General features: G+C 34.9%; 1 protein-coding gene and 1 pseudogene across 2 annotated transcripts in view; both read left to right on the top strand.

Moving 5' to 3' along the window:
* Positions 1–655: 655 nt before the first annotated feature.
* Positions 656–18,267, top strand: part of SPTSSB (serine palmitoyltransferase small subunit B) — a 35,250-nt gene continuing 17,638 nt past the window's right edge. Inside the window, exon 1 of one of the 2 annotated variants that reach the window (XM_056110727.1) lies at positions 656–742. The gene's annotated coding sequence lies outside the window, so the exon portion shown is untranslated. Of the gene's footprint in view, positions 747–18,267 lie in introns of both variants that reach the window. The other variant, XM_056110728.1, reaches the window with a different exon arrangement.
* Positions 9,455–10,003, top strand: LOC130019955 (60S ribosomal protein L9-like; annotated as a pseudogene).

The raw sequence follows: 18,267 nt of genomic DNA, 5'->3' as shown, positions 1-18,267 counted from the left end.
AGATCTTTGAGCCCTGGCCAAGACCATTTATCATGATGTCACTTCACCAATGTTATATTATGTAAATTGAATGATTTATAAAAATAATCAGTCTACAACTTAGTCTGGCCAGGTGGCCTGGTGGGACAGCGTTGTGTTAGGAGTCCCCAAGCCCTGCCTGTGTCTATGCTCAAGCCGCCTCCCTACAAGTCCAGGAATTCATGCATTCTAGGTCAGTCTCAAAACATCCCATCCAGCTGTGCTCTGAGAAAGTAGGAATCTACCAGACCCCTCTCCTCTGCTTGGCCATTGGCAGCACCTCCCTCCAGCCCTAGTTTCCACATCAAAGTCCAAAATCACCAGTAATTCCTTGTGAAAGTATTAGTCTTCGCACTCTTCACAGTGGGAGCAGGTGGGATTCAACCGGGTTCTAATTCAGAGACAGAAAAACTTTGTAAGTCTCAGGTATGGAATAGCAATTATCAAATTGACCAACAGTTATACACTTCCTTGTCATACTGAATCACACTTACATGGTAAGGAAAATTCATCAACAGAGACATAAGCAGTACATGGTAGTATAAGATACTGAGCAGATTTGTAACCAAGAAGCAAATTTTGAAATTTGAAGACATATTTGTGTTTATTTAATTCAAATCCTTCTTTCACAGATTAAAAAAAAAAGCAACACACAGAGAAGTAATCCATGCAAGATCATTCCCCATAACAGAAATTACAAGAACCCAGAGCTGGACACTACGAAGTAGGTAAATTCTTAGAATTGTAACATCTCACTTCTAGAAACTTAAGCACTTTCGTTACTAATGACATGCATCAAAATTAAATTTCTGATTCTCACAGAACGAATGAATGTTTATTATTATGTGATATTATGATATTTAAGTTGATACAAAGAAGCAAATTAGCAATAGTAATGAAGTCTTGGTGGTTCTGAGTTTACAAACATTGTAGCACTGTTCACTGTCCTCCCATTGCTCATCCATTTGCTCAAGCAGGCCCAATAACGTCTCCATTATGAGACTTGTTACTGTGTTTGGCATATGAATACATCACGGGTAGCTTGCCAGGCTTTGCAGTGCGGGCAAGATACTCTAGGTAGCTTGCCAGGCTCTCCGAGAGGGGTGGAGGAATCAATCCTGCTCTGCTGGGCCGGCGGTGCGCAAGACAAATGCCCTATCACTATGGAGCACAGTGGGTAGGGCGTTTGCCTTGTACATGGCCGGCTGGGCCAACGCAGGTTTGATTCCTCTGCCCCTCTCGGAGAGCCCAGCAAGCTACCGAGAGTATCTCTCCTGCATGGCAAAGCCTGGCAAGCTACCTGTGATGTATTTGATATGCCAAACACAGTAACAAGTCTGACAATGTTACTGGGCCCACTCAAGCAAATAGATTAACAATGGGAGGACAGTGACAGTGACAAACATTACTGGGTCTTTTTCTCTTTTGCTTTGGGGGCTACACCCAGTTCTCAGAGCTTTCAGCCCTGTGTGTTCTCAGCTCTGTACCAGGAGATTGTTGCTAGGGTACTCAGGGACCATTTAGTGTGCTGGTGATTGAAACTGATTGGGATGCATGCTAGGCAAGTCCTATGCCTGCTGTACTACCTCTTTGGTCCAGGGTTTTCAAGTGTATACACAAAGTATTTATAAAACATCTGCAAACTTTTCTAAGAGTTGTAGATTGAGCATGCATGTGCACACACACACACACAAAATACACACACACATACTTCTTAGATTTTAGTTTAAGAACGTTTGATCATGCCCCAAAAATGTTAATGTTACAACTACTTTTATTTTTGGATTTGTGGTTAAAGGCTGTTTCTGTGTTTTGTTTTTATTTCTTAAAAAACATTTTTATTTACGTACAGGGATTTATAATATTTTTACTCTTACTTTTTTTTTCTTTTTGGGTCACACCCGGCGATGCACAGGGGTTACTCCTGGCTCATGCACCACTCATGGTGGTGCTCAGGGGACCATATGGGGTGCTGGGAATAGAACCTGGGTCGGCCGGGTGCAAGGCAAAATGCCCTACCCGCTGTGCTATCACTCTAGTCCCTTACTCTTACTTTTTAATGCATGTATCATTCAAATACCACACCTACCACCAGACAGTCTGCTTCCCTCCACTACTGTCCCCTCCTAACCACTCCACCCATGTAAGCTCAGTTCTACAGACAAAATCTTCAGTTTTGATGACTTTAATCATTTACTATTATCTTACTATGTTTCTTTTTCATCTGACATTTAGGATAGATCTCTCTCTCTCTCTCTCTCTCTCTCTGTATGTATGTATGTGTGTATGTGTGTGTACGTGTGTGTGTGTGTGTGTGTGTTAATTGTGGAAGTGGGAAGTGGTGACATCTACATACATAGGTCAGTAGAACTAAAATCCTTGAATTCCACAAAATTGCAATTCAATAATAAACTGAAAAAATGAGAACCCACAATTCAGAAAAGATTGAAGAGAACTCAATGAACTGATAATTTCACTAAGAATACTCTATCCAGCTAGATTATTTTTTATATTTGAAGGAATAATACAGATTTTTAAGGACAGATACCAGCTTAGAGGATTCAAAGCCTTTAAACCTGTCTTGCAAGAAGTATTAAAGGAACTTCTTTTAAAAAGCAAGACAAACTCCTGAGCATCTGACACTGAGTATGGTAGTCACTCTTGCTGTTTATTGTTGTCCTCTATTAGATTAAGAAAGGTTAATTTACTCTTATCATGTTAAAGAATTTTATAACTTGCAATAACAAATTAATATTTTATTATTTATATGTCAAATGATATATATATCTGATCATGTCTATTTTTTACATCCATAGAGACTTTTTCTATTTCCATATCCCTCTTTGTTTATTTATTGGTTTGGGGGTCACACCCAGAGATGCTCAGGGCTTATTCCTAGCTATGTGCCCAGGCATCACTCCTGCCAGTGTTCAAGTACCATATATTGTGCCAGAGGCTGAACCAGAGTCAGTCACATGCAGTCACATGTCTTATCCCTTAAGCTGTCTATAAGGCCTTTATATATTTTATTTAAATGGATCAGCAACTTATCCAGGAAGACCTTCAATATAAAAGAAAAGTAAATGTTTTAATACAGATTTAATCAATCATATAGGATTAATTAAGAGATAAATATGATAAAATGAAAACTTTTTTAGAAATATTGCTGAGTTAGGGAGTTATAATAGACAGAACAACATATTTATTTTCCCTTTGCTTTTTTTTGTATTGTGAAATAAAAGAAGCAAAATTTTTAAACCATAAATTATGCCCACATATTGAATCTATGGTAAAAGAAGAAAAATACAGAATATGAACACAAAAGAAATAGAATTATCTTCTGAATATTACTCAATCACTTTTGTTACAATATTTTAAGAGATTTATGTTTCTAAAAAGTTTGGTAATAATTTTCTATTACATAATAATTTGGGAAACTCAAGCATCGCTTTAAAGACATTGATAACAAACTTCATTTTACTAATTAAAAAATACTTGGACATTTATCAGTTATAAAACACTATACAGAGATAGTATGTTGTAACAAAAAGACCATTTGGGCTGAGAAAATCCTTGATCTAAGTCCCAGTTTTATTTCTGTCTTGGATTTTGACTAAAAGTATTAAAAATTAAAAACACCTCAGTTGTTTCACTTTTAAAATGAATATGTGCATATATGACATGTATGTATATATGTACATATATATCATTTATGATAGCCATGCGAGAATATAGTAAATATTCTGAAGAGTTTTCTCCCTAAAACTAACTTCTAATATAATAACTAAAAAAATTTGTGTGTTCTGACTTAATAATGGTACCACCTCTTTTGTTAATTACCTAACATTCATACCATTAGCAGTAGCATATTAGTATAGTGAATAGTAATCATAGCAGTTAACAATTTTAGTCCTTATTATGTGTTATTCTAAGTAGTCCACAGGGGCAGGGCGATAGTACAGTGGGGAAGCCGTTTTGCCTTGCAAATGGAGCAGCAGGATTCCATCTCCAGCATCACATATGTTCCCCCGAGTACCACCAGGAGTAATTCCTGAGTGCAGAGCCAAGAGTAATTCCTGAGCAATGCGGAGTGACCCAAAATGCCCCCCCCCCAAAATACTCTCCATTTTTAAATTTTTCCAGAGCTCATATAAATGAAGTTGAAGAAATGAATTGAAGTGATTGAGTAGCTTAATCAAAGTCAACCCTAAATAGAAGCAGAGCCATAGATTTTAGCTATTTACCACCCAGGCTCTTGGCATGACCCCTGTGAGACTGTTCCTCAATTTCTTCATTTTTAAATTTGGATCATAATTTAAGCACTTAGTTAGCACCTGCCACAGTATTTAAACGCTGTTTGCATTCCCTGAAGAGAGTTCGAGTGTAAATTCCCATTTTTAAAAAGCTCTAAATTTATTTACTTGGACTGCTGTAACAATATATTATAATATTAATGACTAAAACTAGAAATATCTGATAGTTCTGACAAATAGGAGTCTAGAATCAGATTATCAGTGGTGCTCCACTTAGTATTTTCAAGGGACAATTCTTCAGTGTCTTTTCCAGCTTCAGGTAACCGTACTTACTAGTTCAAGTTACCAGAAGCTGGAAGAAACTTAGGCTTGCCTTGACTTATGATTACATCAATTCAGTTTCTTCCACTATCCTCATATTTCTGTCAGTCATTACATTTAGGATTGACTTGGATAATTGAGGATTATAGCTTGTCAAAGTTTGTAATTTAATTGCGTCTTAAAAGATCATTTTCTCATATAAGGTTAGATTTACAGATTCCATATTTTGGGTGGTCAACTTTCAATTTACTCCAGTATCTTAAATCCAAATATATTCATTCATATCTTGTGAGATTCTCTCTGGTGTCCTTGACGTTTATTCAAATAGTGAAAAAAAATTCCTCTCATTTGATTTAGGACTGTAGTTAAATTTGTCACAAAATGTGATTGAATTAAACTTTTCTTTCTTTTATTAAATATGTAAGAGAAAATATTTTTCTTAATATGTTAGTTGACATTAGCTTTCTGCACATTTTTTTGAGAATCAACAAAGGTCTTTGTAAACAAGCAATTGTTATCCATTTAAAATAGCAAATTTAGAAATCATTTCACTATGCGCTAGGAACCTAAAGGTTTCTGTACACTTCTGTGAAGAAACAAGAATTTTAAAATGAAGCTGGCAGTAACATATGTAAACTGTTCTTTTTTTAGAGAAATGGCAGATCTACATGTCTAATTTATCAGCAAGACTTATAAAATATTATATCATTAAAATAACTTCTGTAATAAGATGATAATATATAAAATATTTCTATAACAGGATTTTAGAATATAATACATTTAAGCACTAAAAGGCAACAATATTGTTTTTCATAACTTTATAAATTCAATAAACTCCTGGCTTTCCTTTCTCATCTCTTTGTTCTGCCTCTGTTTCCCACTCCAGGAACTGGCTGAGCTAGAATGCTAACCAACCCGGAAGGGAAATGCTCTGAGGGCTCGCAGAAAGGACACCTGTGTAATGCTCTATCGCCATGGCAGTTGGCAGTTTATACTCACTCTCCATTCATTTTCCTAAATGCAATACTGCATACAGAAGCATCAGTTGAGGGCAGGAAAAACAATATAATATGTTGTTGTTATTGCAAAAATAACATCTACACAAGTTAAGTGTGATTGGTCACCAAAATTAGAAAAACACTGAATTCTGAAAGAAAAGTAAAGTAGGAAAGAAGCAGACACAAACAAAAGGAATAATCATCAAAAAAAGAAAAATTGGGAAAGAAGGAAGGATAAAAGTAAACAATGAAATAAAAATTATGAGGAAGTATATTCAGTGCTTCTCCCACAATGCAAAGAATGCAAAAAATTAGTATTTAAAAATGGTGTTTGAAGAGTCTTGCTTTACTAGCTGCCTAGGAAGATCAAACTTCAACCTACAAAGAAAATCCAGTCCTCTGAAACAAACTATAATTAATTAGTTCATTTACCAAATTGTAAGATTGAGTGAGAAATCTGTTACTATGTGTACAAATCACAATTGTAAGGAATCAGGTTTGTAATCACATTATAAAGTAGTTTCAGCCAAATTGTTTAAACATTTTTCTGGCCTTTATTCCTTTCTATTTCCAGTCCCACAAATATTATAGGAAACTAAGTTATTAGAATTTACTGAACTCCTTACTTAAATATATCAAATATATCCACCCTGCTCTCAAATGGTTCTTTGTAGTTTGAGAGTTACCAGTTTTCTACTCATAAACTGAAACCAAGAGAAAGGTAACCCAATTCAGACTTGATAATTGTTATTTGAATACTTTTGGCATTATAGTTTTACTCGGTTTTGGATTATACACCTATGAAATTTCAATTGATTGCTAGTTTCACCTACTACAAAACTATTGAGAATTGAGAATTTTGATATTTGTTATAAAATTTATTTCCATTACTTTGTTTACTCGTATTTTGTCATGTTAAATAATTAAATCTGGCATCTTGAATACTATTAAAATAAAGTTGTATGTAGTATAAAATATATAACAATTCATTATAAGATGTACTTAATATAAATATGACACTCAAATAATGTAATATAAGATAAATATAATGTTTATTATTTTTAAGTTCATAATTTTTAGATTTATTCACTGATATTTAAATTTTGTCATACTAATGTTAAATGTGTAGTTTAGCTGTTTTAGTTATTTATATATATTTAGGGTTTGGAGTCACACTAGTGATGCTCAGGATTCATTCCTGGGTCTACACTCTGGGATCACTCTTAATGGGGTTCAAGGGACCAGAGGGGACATTGGGATTGTATACAGTCCAGCCCCACACAAGGCAAATGCCCTACCTGTTGCACTGTCTGCACTGTCTTTGCATCCCCAAATTTAACTATTTAAACAATATTCTCTTTTTTTTTCTAAATCGTCTTCTGTATGGTTACATTTTTCAAAATAGAAACCTAATGAATAATAACTCCAAATTGCCACTTCCCACAGCCCCTAATAACTACCTTGTTTGAAAATGAAAAAAATAAACAGTCAAAAATGAAAGTTTGACTGTTCTTAAAAAAAGATGGGAGTGGACATACTTGCATCAGACAAAATAGATATCAAAATAAAAAAGGAAATAAGAGGCAGAAAAGGACACTATAGAAAGGTAGAGGGATTTATACATCCAGAAAAATTAACAGACACACATATATAATATAAATATATATTTCACGGTCACGGTCCTCCCGTTGTTCATCGATTTGCTCAAGCGGGCCCAGTAACATCTCCATCATGAGACTTGTTGTTACTGTGTTTGGCATATCGAATACATCACGGGTAGCTTGCCAGGCTCTGCCGTGAGGGCGAGATACTCTCGGTAGCTTGCTGGGCTCTCCGAGAGGGGTGGAGAAATCGAACTCCGGTCGGCCATGTTGGCTGCGTGCAAGGCAAATGCCCTACCGCTGTGCTATCGCTCCATATAGTATATATAAATACTAAATGAAGGAAATTCCAGATATGTGAGGTACCTACAAACAGGTTTGAACAAAGACACCAGAAGCAACACAATAGTAACAGATTTGAACATACCTTCTCACCATTACATTGAACAACCAGACCCCCCCAAAAAAAATCAGTAAAGTATCAGACTAAATTGGAAAAAAGTGGAACCTTTCAGTTTCATAGTCATGTTCAGGGTTTGCTATCTTGAGAAAACTGAGTATCCATTCTTCTACAGTACATGTGGAACATTTTCCAGAAAGTGCTTCATGTTGAAACACAAAATAAATGTCCATAACATCATGAACACATAAATTATATTAAATATCTTTTTAGATACAATTTATTGAAGATAAAAGTAAATCACAGAAAAAAATGTATGGGTGGTGGGGGTAGCAGTATATGGTGGAAAGAAAACACACTTCTGTGTAGCTTTGGGGTCAAGGAAAAACTTTTTTAATCCAGGAAACAAATATCAATGGAGCCCTAAAATACTTACACATGTGGACATCCAAACATTGTGCAAAGAGCAGTGTTTACAGAAATATAGACATTCATCAGAAAACAAAAAAAGACAAATAAAAAACCTAATCTCACATTTTAAAATACTAGAAAGGGGATAGAAAGAAAGTATAGAATACATTGAGGGAAACAAAATTTGAACAAAATTAGAAAAATAGTAAGTTATTGATGGACTTAATTCAATCCAGATTTTATCCCTGATACTGTATGTGATCACCAAAGCACTAACCAGGAATGACTATTGAGCAGAGATTAAGCCAAGATTACTGCCAAATATGGCTCAACTCCTTTCCTACCCCCAAATAGAGCAAATTAGTGGTACAGAATTTTATTTAAATAACAGCAATGAAACTAAAAGCTGGTTTTCAAAAGAATGGAAAAAGATGAACAAATGTTTAGATATATTTAATAAACTATCAGAAAAGCAAAGATATTAAGAGATTTCATGGAAATGCAAGAAGTTATACAAAATACTCATGAGCAGTAAACATCATGACACTAAATTGAGACCTAAAATAAATGGATTCTTTCCTCATCTCCTACAGTCTCCCAAAATGGAATCAGGATGAAATAGAAAGCTTGAACTGATAAATTACTATTAAGACAATCTGAATAGTAATAGAAGTATCTCCAAAATCAAAACCTCAGGTCAAAATGAGTTCACTGGTAAGTTCTTCTGGACCTCCATGAAGAACAGTTAGTTATGTTTTTCAATTTCTTCCAAAATTTCAAATAGGGAAATTCTTTTAAATAGGTCTGGGGTCAACATTACCCCATACCAGAGAGAGACATGAATGTCACTTAAAAAAGAAAATTACAGATCACATTGAACATAGACACAAAGATCTTCAACACATTCTAGTGAACAAAATTTAGCATTATATTACATGGATCCTAACCACAATTAAATGGAATGTACTCCAGGCATGCAGGGATGGTTTAATCTAGGCAGGCCAATTAATTTAATATAATTCTATTAACAGAGTCAGAGAAAATGTTAACAGTAATCACTTCCTGTTTATCATAAAAATGCTCACCAAAATGGTGATATAAGGACCTTACTTAACTATAATAAGGGTCATAGGTAATAAATTCATACCTGACATCACATTCAATAGAAAAAAATAAAAGTCTTTCCCCTTAGATCAAATGAAAGAAAAGAATGTGTATTCAAACCATTACTCTTCCCTACAGTGTTGGAAGTTCATCTTAACCACAGAAGTTAAACAAGAGTGTGGAATGAATTAAATTAGAAAAATATTCAAACTTTCACTACTTTCACATGAAAGTTGTCTAGAAATAATAAATCTATATAGTGTCAGGATACAAAATCAATACAAAGAAATCTGTTGCAGAGAGAAATAATTTCTAACAATATTTAAATATAGGCTCTTTGCCGCATGCATGAAAATCATTATTCTCAGCAACCAGATCATCGACATTCTCGAAAATGTGACGTTTCCCTAAGGAGTGCATGGGCATAGTGAAGGGCCCCCAAGGCACTCTGTGAAGGGACTTCAATCACATCAATGTGGTAAGAAGAGACACCGGATTGGCAAGTGATGGGGGAATTGGAAGGAACTGGCTAAGATCTGCACCATCTGCAGTCATGTGCAGCACATGATCAAGGGGGTCACACTGGGCTCCCACAGGATGCGATTTGTGTATGCCCGTTTCTCTATCAACGCGGCTACTCAGGAGAATGGATCGCTTGAAATCTGAAATTTCTTGGGTGAAAAATATATCTGCAGGGTTCATATGAGGTCAGGTGTTGCTTGTTTTGTCTAGAAAGATGAGTTGATTCTTGAAGGAAATGACACTGAACTTGTATCAAACCCAGCTACTTTGATTCAGCAAGCCACAACAGTGAAAAGTAAGAATATCCGAGAGTTTTTGGGTGGTACCTATGTTTCTGAAAAAGGAACTGAACAGCAGTTGATGAATAAGAGCTAAATTTTCTGCCAACAGAAAGCACGATATACAGGATGATTCTTCACACCTATTTGTGATTATGAGACGACTGTTAAAGAAATAAGAAAATAACACGTGTTCTTTGGATGAATCTGCATTATTAAAATGGCCTGTCCAAAGCACTATTCAAATTTAATAAATTCCCGATTAAAATTTCCACTGCTAACTTCTTTCAAGTCCATAAAATAAATTCTGATAAAATTTATATGGAACCATAAAAGCACCCGAATAGCAAAAACAAGCTGATAAAAAATGGAGACAATACATTCCTAACTAAAATGTACTAAAAATCTATAATAAACAAAATGATGTGGTACTGGGGAAAAAAGGCAGACACTCAAATGAAATAAAATTGAGAGCCATAAAAAATCAACCCACAGAAGTATGGAGAGTTTATTTACAACAAAAGTAGATTCTTCAACACATGGTATTTTGAAACTGGTTAGCCACATGCTAAAGGGAAGGAAGCAATAAAGCTTACAGGCAAGCAAGAAGAAAGGAGAAAGAAGAAGGGAGGGAGGGAGGGAGGGACGGAAGGAGGGAGGGAAGGAAGATGGGAGGGAGGGGGGAGGAGAAAGGAAGGAAGGAAGGAAGGAAGGAAGGAAGGAAGGAAGGAAGGAAGGAAGGAAGGAAGGAAGGAAGAAAGGAAGGAAGGATTCACGTTGCATAAAATTAGCAGAGAATCCCAAGACTCAGACCCTCAGCATGTCACCTAGACAAGTCCAGCAGAGTCGAAGCCGTAGCCTGAGTTTTCCCAGCTGCAGTTCCATACCCACGCACAGCTTCCCGTGAGCGTGCTGTGATTCAATATGCAGCCATACCGACTCCAGAGCTCTGGGGCCAGCAGCTGTAGTTGAGAATCAATTTGAACTGCAACTAACTAGAGAATTCTGGAAATAGGATAAGCCTTTGTGCAATCCCTCAGATTACTGATTTCTAAGAACATTTCATTCATTTCATCATTTCATCATCCTGTTAATCGTCGATTGCCTCGAGCAGGCCCCAGTAACGTCTCTTTCATCCTAGCCCTGAGATTATATTCACGGCTCTTTAGGAGAATGAGACCCATCATTGTTACTGGTATTTGGCATATTTGGTAGGCCATGGGGAGTTTGCCAGACTCTACCCTGTGGGCAGGCTACATTCGTGTGGGCAGGTTACATTGTTCTTCTAAGAACAATGAAAACAAAATAAAGGAATTTAGCCATGCCAGCAGAAGGTAACAATAATCCATGAAGTTTACAAATACTAATAAATTTGTAAAATCCTTTTAATCTGCCTGAAGATTTTATAACAATGACCTTATCAATGCATAATGATCTGAAAATTACATTTAAACAGATAATTAATAAACTTTAAAAGAGTTTGATGAAAAATAGAAGAAAAAAGTCAAAGGGTATTAAAGGAACCAAAGAATCCTGTAGAAATTCTCAGTAGAGGAATGCATAAAACCTAAAATTAAATAAGTGAACTTGAAGATATGTAATAGCTCCCATGGGAAAGCAGAAACAATAAATAATAAGAAAATATGGTATTTTTTTATACCTGGTGGAACAACCACAGAATAACAGAATTCCAGAAGTAGAAGAAAAAGGGGATGAGGATAAATAAATTCTAGGAGGGAGGGAGGTGGAAGCACTGATCTAAGTGACCAAACAAGCAAAGATCAAAATAATTCAAACAGGACAACACCAAGAAAAGATGACAAGAAATAAAGATAGAAACAGATTCATCTTACGTAGCAGGAGAGAAGTTCAAACTTATATACAAGGGAAAAGAATAAGATTTGCAAATTTCTCTAATGAAACTATTCATAAGAGAATGAAATTACATACAAAGTACTGAATAAAAACTTTCAGACAAGAATCACTAGCCAGCAAGGGTATCACTCAGAGTTGAGGAATAGAAACATCTCCAAATGTCAATCAACTTAACTCTCCCTTAAAATGGTTCAGAGTGGCTGAATGCATCAGAAAATAAAATTGTATGTCTGTTACTTACAAGAGACACACTTAAACTCTCACTATAAGCACAGGATCAGAACAAAAGAGTATAATCAGATAGGCTGATGGCTGCCTGAAAAATGCAGGGAGAGCCATACTTGTATCATACCAAATGTTATTCAAGCTAAATAAAATAGTAATAGGTGAACCTTATGTACTGGTTTGGGAATCAATTTATCAAGATATCTTAACTCTGAGATGAATGCAGGAGCTGCAAAGTTTATAGAAAACTGATAATGGACCTGTGGAAATTCATAGATGACAACACAATGCAATAGGAGATTTTATTCGTCGATCACAATCACAACCATCCTGTTATTCCTTGATTGCCTCGAGCAGGCCCCAGTAACATCTCTTCGTCCTAGCCCTGAGGTTTTTTATAAATAGTGCCATATTCAAGGCTCTTTCAGAGTTAGGAGAATGAGACCCTTCATTGTTACTGGTATTTGGCATATTGGGTATGCCACGGGGAGTTTGCCAGACTCTGCCGTGTGGGCAGGTTACATTCGGTAGCCTGGCAGTTTGTCTAAAGTAGGAATGAGATGATAAGATGTCACGCGGCCGCAAATGCGGCTGCGTGCTTCCGGGAGCTGGGGACACTTTATTACTAAATTTTCATCACTGGACATGTCCATTAAACAACATAAAGAAAAAATATCTAAAGATGAAGAATTGGAAGAACTAGGACAAGTAAACATATGCAGTATACTCCACCTGAAAAATCCAAACATTTTTTTCCGGTTCACATTAAAACTACCTGTAGAAGTTAACACAATGTATTCTACAAGGTACGTGTGGAATACATCAGGATGCTATTTAAGTATTCACAAATTAACAAAAATAGAAGTTGTGCCAAATATCTTCAAACCACAATGCCATTAAGGTGGATATTAGTCATAGCAAGTTGAGAAAAGAGCCGGAGCAATAATACAGCAGGGAGGGCCGTTTTGCATGCGGCCAACCGGGGTTCAATCCCTGGCATCCCATATAGTCCCCCAAGCACCGCCAGGAGTAATTCCTGGGTGCAGAACTAGGAGTAGTAACCCCTGAGCATCTCTGGGTGTGACCCAAAAAAGAAAAAAAAGTTGATAAAAGTGCCAATTTTTAAAGACCAAACAATACATTGTTAAAGAAGTACTGAATCAAAGATGAAATCTAAGTAGAAATAAAAACAAAATTCTTGAAATAAATGAGAATGTAAACATTATCATAACCTATTTGATACAGTAGAAACAGTACTAAGGGGAAGTGTTACAGTCTAACATCAGGAAAAGAAAAAAATCAAATGAATAACTAGTTTCGCAGTTTGAAAAACTAGAAAAATAATAACTAATGAATCCCAAAGGAAGTAGAAGGATATAATAATAATCAATGACATAGAAATCAAGAAAACAATACAAAGAATCTGAAATCAAGAACAATATTTTCCAAATAAGTAAGCCAGATTGAAGAACCTTTAGTTAGACCTATAGAGATTGAAAAAAGAGAAAGTGACAAAAACCAAATTAACCATATCAGATATGGAGGGGACAGTTTACAATAGATAAAATATACAAAGGAGGTTTCTTCTTTTTTTACTCTGTAGAAGCATGTATTCTCTCCTGATTACATGTCTCTCTTTCACTTTTCCTCTTTCACTTTTCAAATTTCTTTAAATACTTTTCAATAAAACTTATTTCGCTTCACTGAAAAAATTGAAAAGAGAGAAATTTAGAGTACTATAAGTAGTTACTATGAACAACTTGATGCCACTAAGTTAAAGAATATAAAATAATTTGATAATTTTTTGGGGGGGAGGTTAAAATTTTTTTAGTTGAATCACCATGAGAAACAAAGTTACAAAGTTGTTCATGGTTCATGGCTTCAGTCAATTTTGATGTATGTTAAAAATCAGATAAAGGATTCCTAGGATTGAATTCTGAGGAAATAGAGAGCATGAATAAACTAAAAATGTATGAGGATATTGAAACAATAAATAAAAATCTCCAGAATAACAAAAGCCCTGGTCCAGAAGGGTTCACTAAAGAGTTTTACCAAATTTCAAAGAAGGCTTAATTCCCACTTGTCTCAAGCTCTTTTGAATGATCAAAGAAACAGGAAGACTTCCTAACACCATCTATTAAGCCAATAGTACCCTAATACCAAAAGGAGACATCATCAAAGATATCACTAAGACATTTCTAGAGATACGACTTAAAAAAAAATGGTTAGAGAGATCTTCAACAAAATCTCAGCAAACTGGCAATATATGCAAAGGATCATTCACCATGATCAGGTGGCATTTGATCCAGGGATTAATGGCTCATAGGATGTCTCAGTATTTGCATATCAACTAATGTAATGTACCACAGCAACAAAAGAAAAAACAAAAAATGGTAAGATCAGAGCTGCAGAGAAGGTTTTTGATGAGATTCAACATCCATTCATAACTAACAACAAACCCAACAAACCAGTCTGAGAACCACTTGTCTTGCATACTGCAGACTCCATATAGATCATCAGAACTGCATATGGTTCCCAAAGCACCACCAGGTTTGACTCACGTTTACAGACCCAGGAACAATCACTAAACACTTCTGGCTATAGCCTTAAACCCTCCACTACCCCAAAAATAAAACTCTTAGTAAAATAAGATTGGGCTCTCTGTCCACCCTGATCAACAGAGGTCACCTCTTGAGTCGCAGTTGTGTAGGTCTACAACTGTACCTCATGGTCTCTCACTATTAAAAAATAAATAAATAAATAAAAATTTTTAAAAAAAAAAAGAAAAAAGAAAAAATCTTGAATTACACCATACTTTATAGTTTGGATGAAAATTGAAAATATCTTCTTAAATGAACTGAGCCAAAATTTACTGGGGAAAATTCCCAATGATCTCACACATATATGGAATATAAAGAAACAATGACTATGAGGGAATAAACATTGGCTAATGAAAACAAACCCTCAGATTCTGCCTAGAAGTGACAGTCGAGTAGTGTAGTGGGGTCAATAATAAGAGGCATAAGGAAAAAGATGGGATTATGATATTCTGTTGCTCTCTGTGGTTTAATGACTTTGTGAACCTAAAGTGTTTCTATTAATACTACTCTAAAGTATGATACTTTGATAAAAAAAAAATAAAGAAAAAAGTTAGCTAAGGGATATATCTCTTAAAATCATGCTGCAATATTTTAATGAATGGCTTATTTCAATTTGTATAATATTCCCAAGGTTTTTCCACATGTCAAAATTTTCGTCCATTTTAAGGATTAATTATTCCACCTACTCATAGATCACATTTTAGTCTATTGATTTCCAAATGGGAATCACCTAGTAATGCTGCTCATGAAATGTGTGCACATTTAATTATGCTTTTAAAATGTTTAGTGACTTGAAAGATGTAGTTAGTGTTGAAGTTGCTAACATTTTGCTTTTCCAAACAATTTTCTAATGTTTTAGAACAATATCTTCAGAAGAAAATTAACCCAGAAGTTCTTCTATCATATGAAAATAGGGTTCCTCTTTCTTCTGTTTAAGTAGTAACTGAAACTCATCCTAAGAAATATTATATTTGTATACTTAGTGCAGAATCACTACTTTCCACTCCAATACTGTCATATATAAACAAAGATAACATTCTTTTTATATAAAAGTAAATAAAAGAATAGCAGGAAGAAGACAAGATATATCACGCCAGTTCTTCTAAGTTTCTCTTTATTTATAACATCCATTACATATTAATGTATTTGCCAATCTTTTAATTAATAAAACATATTTTCTAATTTAATAACCATACATTAAAATTGTATGAATTTAGTATTCCCTAAATCATCATGAACATTTTGTTAAAGTCAAATTCTATAATTTTCCCACCCAAAACCCTTCACCCATAAATCCTTTTTGAATCTGTCAAAATGCTAAAATACAAGATATTTTTTAAAGTACAATTACCCAACACACACAATGTACATTGTTTTTATTTAACAGTTGGATTGAAAATAACTGCTTTTCATTGTTCTATTTTTCATAGTAACTGAAAATAGGAGACAATAGTTAGTTTAAGTAGTTACAATATTATATCCTTTGATAAACTTTCTTAAGTTATTGGTGAAATATTCTGAAAGTTTTACATTATTTCAGCAATTCAGTTATAAGAACAATATTAAAGATAAAAGTGACTATTTTCTAAAAGCAATAGTATTCATCTTGACTTACAGTTTTTTGACCTCTTTGAGCAGTTACAGAGTTGTCCAACTAAGTTACAAATGTATGCATCTCTTCAGTTTCCCCATGGTGGTTTCATTGTGTTCTCTCTTTTTAACTCACAGCAAACTTTTCAGTTATTTCTTTAAAGACACGAAATACATTTCTATCACTTTTATAAGTGAAGCAAGGAAGATTTTTTCATTGAAACTTAGAAAGAGATGAGAGGAAAGAAAGGGGAAATATATTCAAGAGAGAACACAGACAGCAGACATGTTCAAGGAAGAACACATGCTTGGAAAGTAAGCAGGTTTGTCACTTCTGATACTGATATCTACATGATAAAGTGCTTGCACAGATATGGTTTTAGAGTATTCTAAGATGGAAAGAAAATTCCCAAGAAAATGTTAATCAAGGTTGCAATTTTTTGTAGAAAGCAATGAAATTACCAACAAGACTTAGAGCAAGATATCTGGAAACAGTGAACTAATTGCTATTGTGCTTGCTTTTTATATAGTCACAGTATAAAGTTTTGTTATTAACAATTGGTGTATTTTATCTGTATTAATTAATAATATTCACAGAAAAGAGCTTGTGATTAATTATATTCAGAGAAAAGAGCCCAAGCTAAGAATCGTCACAAAAGGTTGCGTAGTGCACAGACCACACAATGGTATGGAGTGGTTTTGTCCAAGGCGTATTTGAAAATTTACTCAGAGATCACAGTGATTTCAAATTTGTGGTGATGGTGATATCTGTGATTTTTTGTGCTAGTAAGCATAAGTAAGTTTTGAGTTAAAAATACAAAGCATTCTGTTGGGGCAAGCATAATATTCTATAATGTTGCTTTGGATATATAAATAGTGAAATCTTTAAAATAGATTCCATTTTTACTATTACACCAGGAACTGCATTCAGGGCTGCTAACATAATTATTACTATTGTTCCTAATTATATTCTTACTCTAGTTACCACGTCACTGAAACAGACTTGGAAAAAATAATCAATTATCGATAGCACAGTGGTAGGGCGTTCGCCTTACAAGCGGCCAACATGGCCGACCCAAGTTCAATTCCTCCGCCCCTCTCGGAGAGCCTGGCAAGCTACCGAGAGTATTTGATATGCCAAACACAGTAACAACAAAGTCTCCAATGGAGACGTTACTGGGCCCGCTCGAGCAAATCGACGATCAACGGGAGGGCCTTTACCTTTACCTTTACCTTCATTTTGTAAAACAAAAGTTATGAAATATAAATTTTTTAATATTTATTGAATCATTGTGGGAAAAGTTGCAAAGCTTTCAGGTTTAAGTCTCGGTCATACAATGATCAAACACCTCTCCTTTCCCCAGTACTTATTTTTCACCACCAAGAACCCCAATATACCCCCCTCCCACCCCTCCCAATGCCTGTGAGGCAGATGATTTCTACTTAACTCTCTCTCTACTTTGGTTACATTCTGAAATATAAATATTTTAAAAGTTATTCAAAGGGCACAAAGTAAAGTTAACCAGTCAATTAATTAAGAGTAATAAATATAAAGAAAGAAAATGGGAAAGAAATTAAACAGAAAGGAAGGGCAAGGAAGGAAAATGAAGGGACAGGAATAGAATGTCAATGGTGGACTGACACTGCAGTAGATAGAATACTTTTCTTGCATGTTCCCATAATAGTTTCAATCCTGGCACCTCATATTGACCCCCAAGCCTTACCCGCCCTGCCGGAAAGTGATCTCTGAGCATGGAATCAGGAGTAAGTCCTGAGCGCAGCCTGTTGTGGCTCAAAAACAAGAAAAAGTATGAAGGGAAAATGAAAAGAAGAAAGCTATAGTAGAATTCAAGAATCCAGACATTTTCATCTTGGGATATTTTTTCCAGTTACTACCACTTTCCCCTACCAATCTCAAAGTATTACTATTGTTTAGTAATCATTTTAAATGACATTTGACCATATTTAACAAATTACTTAAATATTATTCACTGTCATGATTATTGATATTATGAGAATATTTTTGAAAATTAAAAATTTTAAATAAGTGTAGCACTGCACTGTAGCTCTG

The sequence above is a fragment of the Sorex fumeus genome, unplaced genomic scaffold (assembly GCF_029834395.1).
Source record: "Sorex fumeus unplaced genomic scaffold, SorFum_2.1 ptg000010l, whole genome shotgun sequence".
Lineage (NCBI taxonomy): Eukaryota > Metazoa > Chordata > Mammalia > Eulipotyphla > Soricidae > Sorex > Sorex fumeus.
This window is presented reverse-complemented; position numbering and strand designations above follow the sequence as displayed.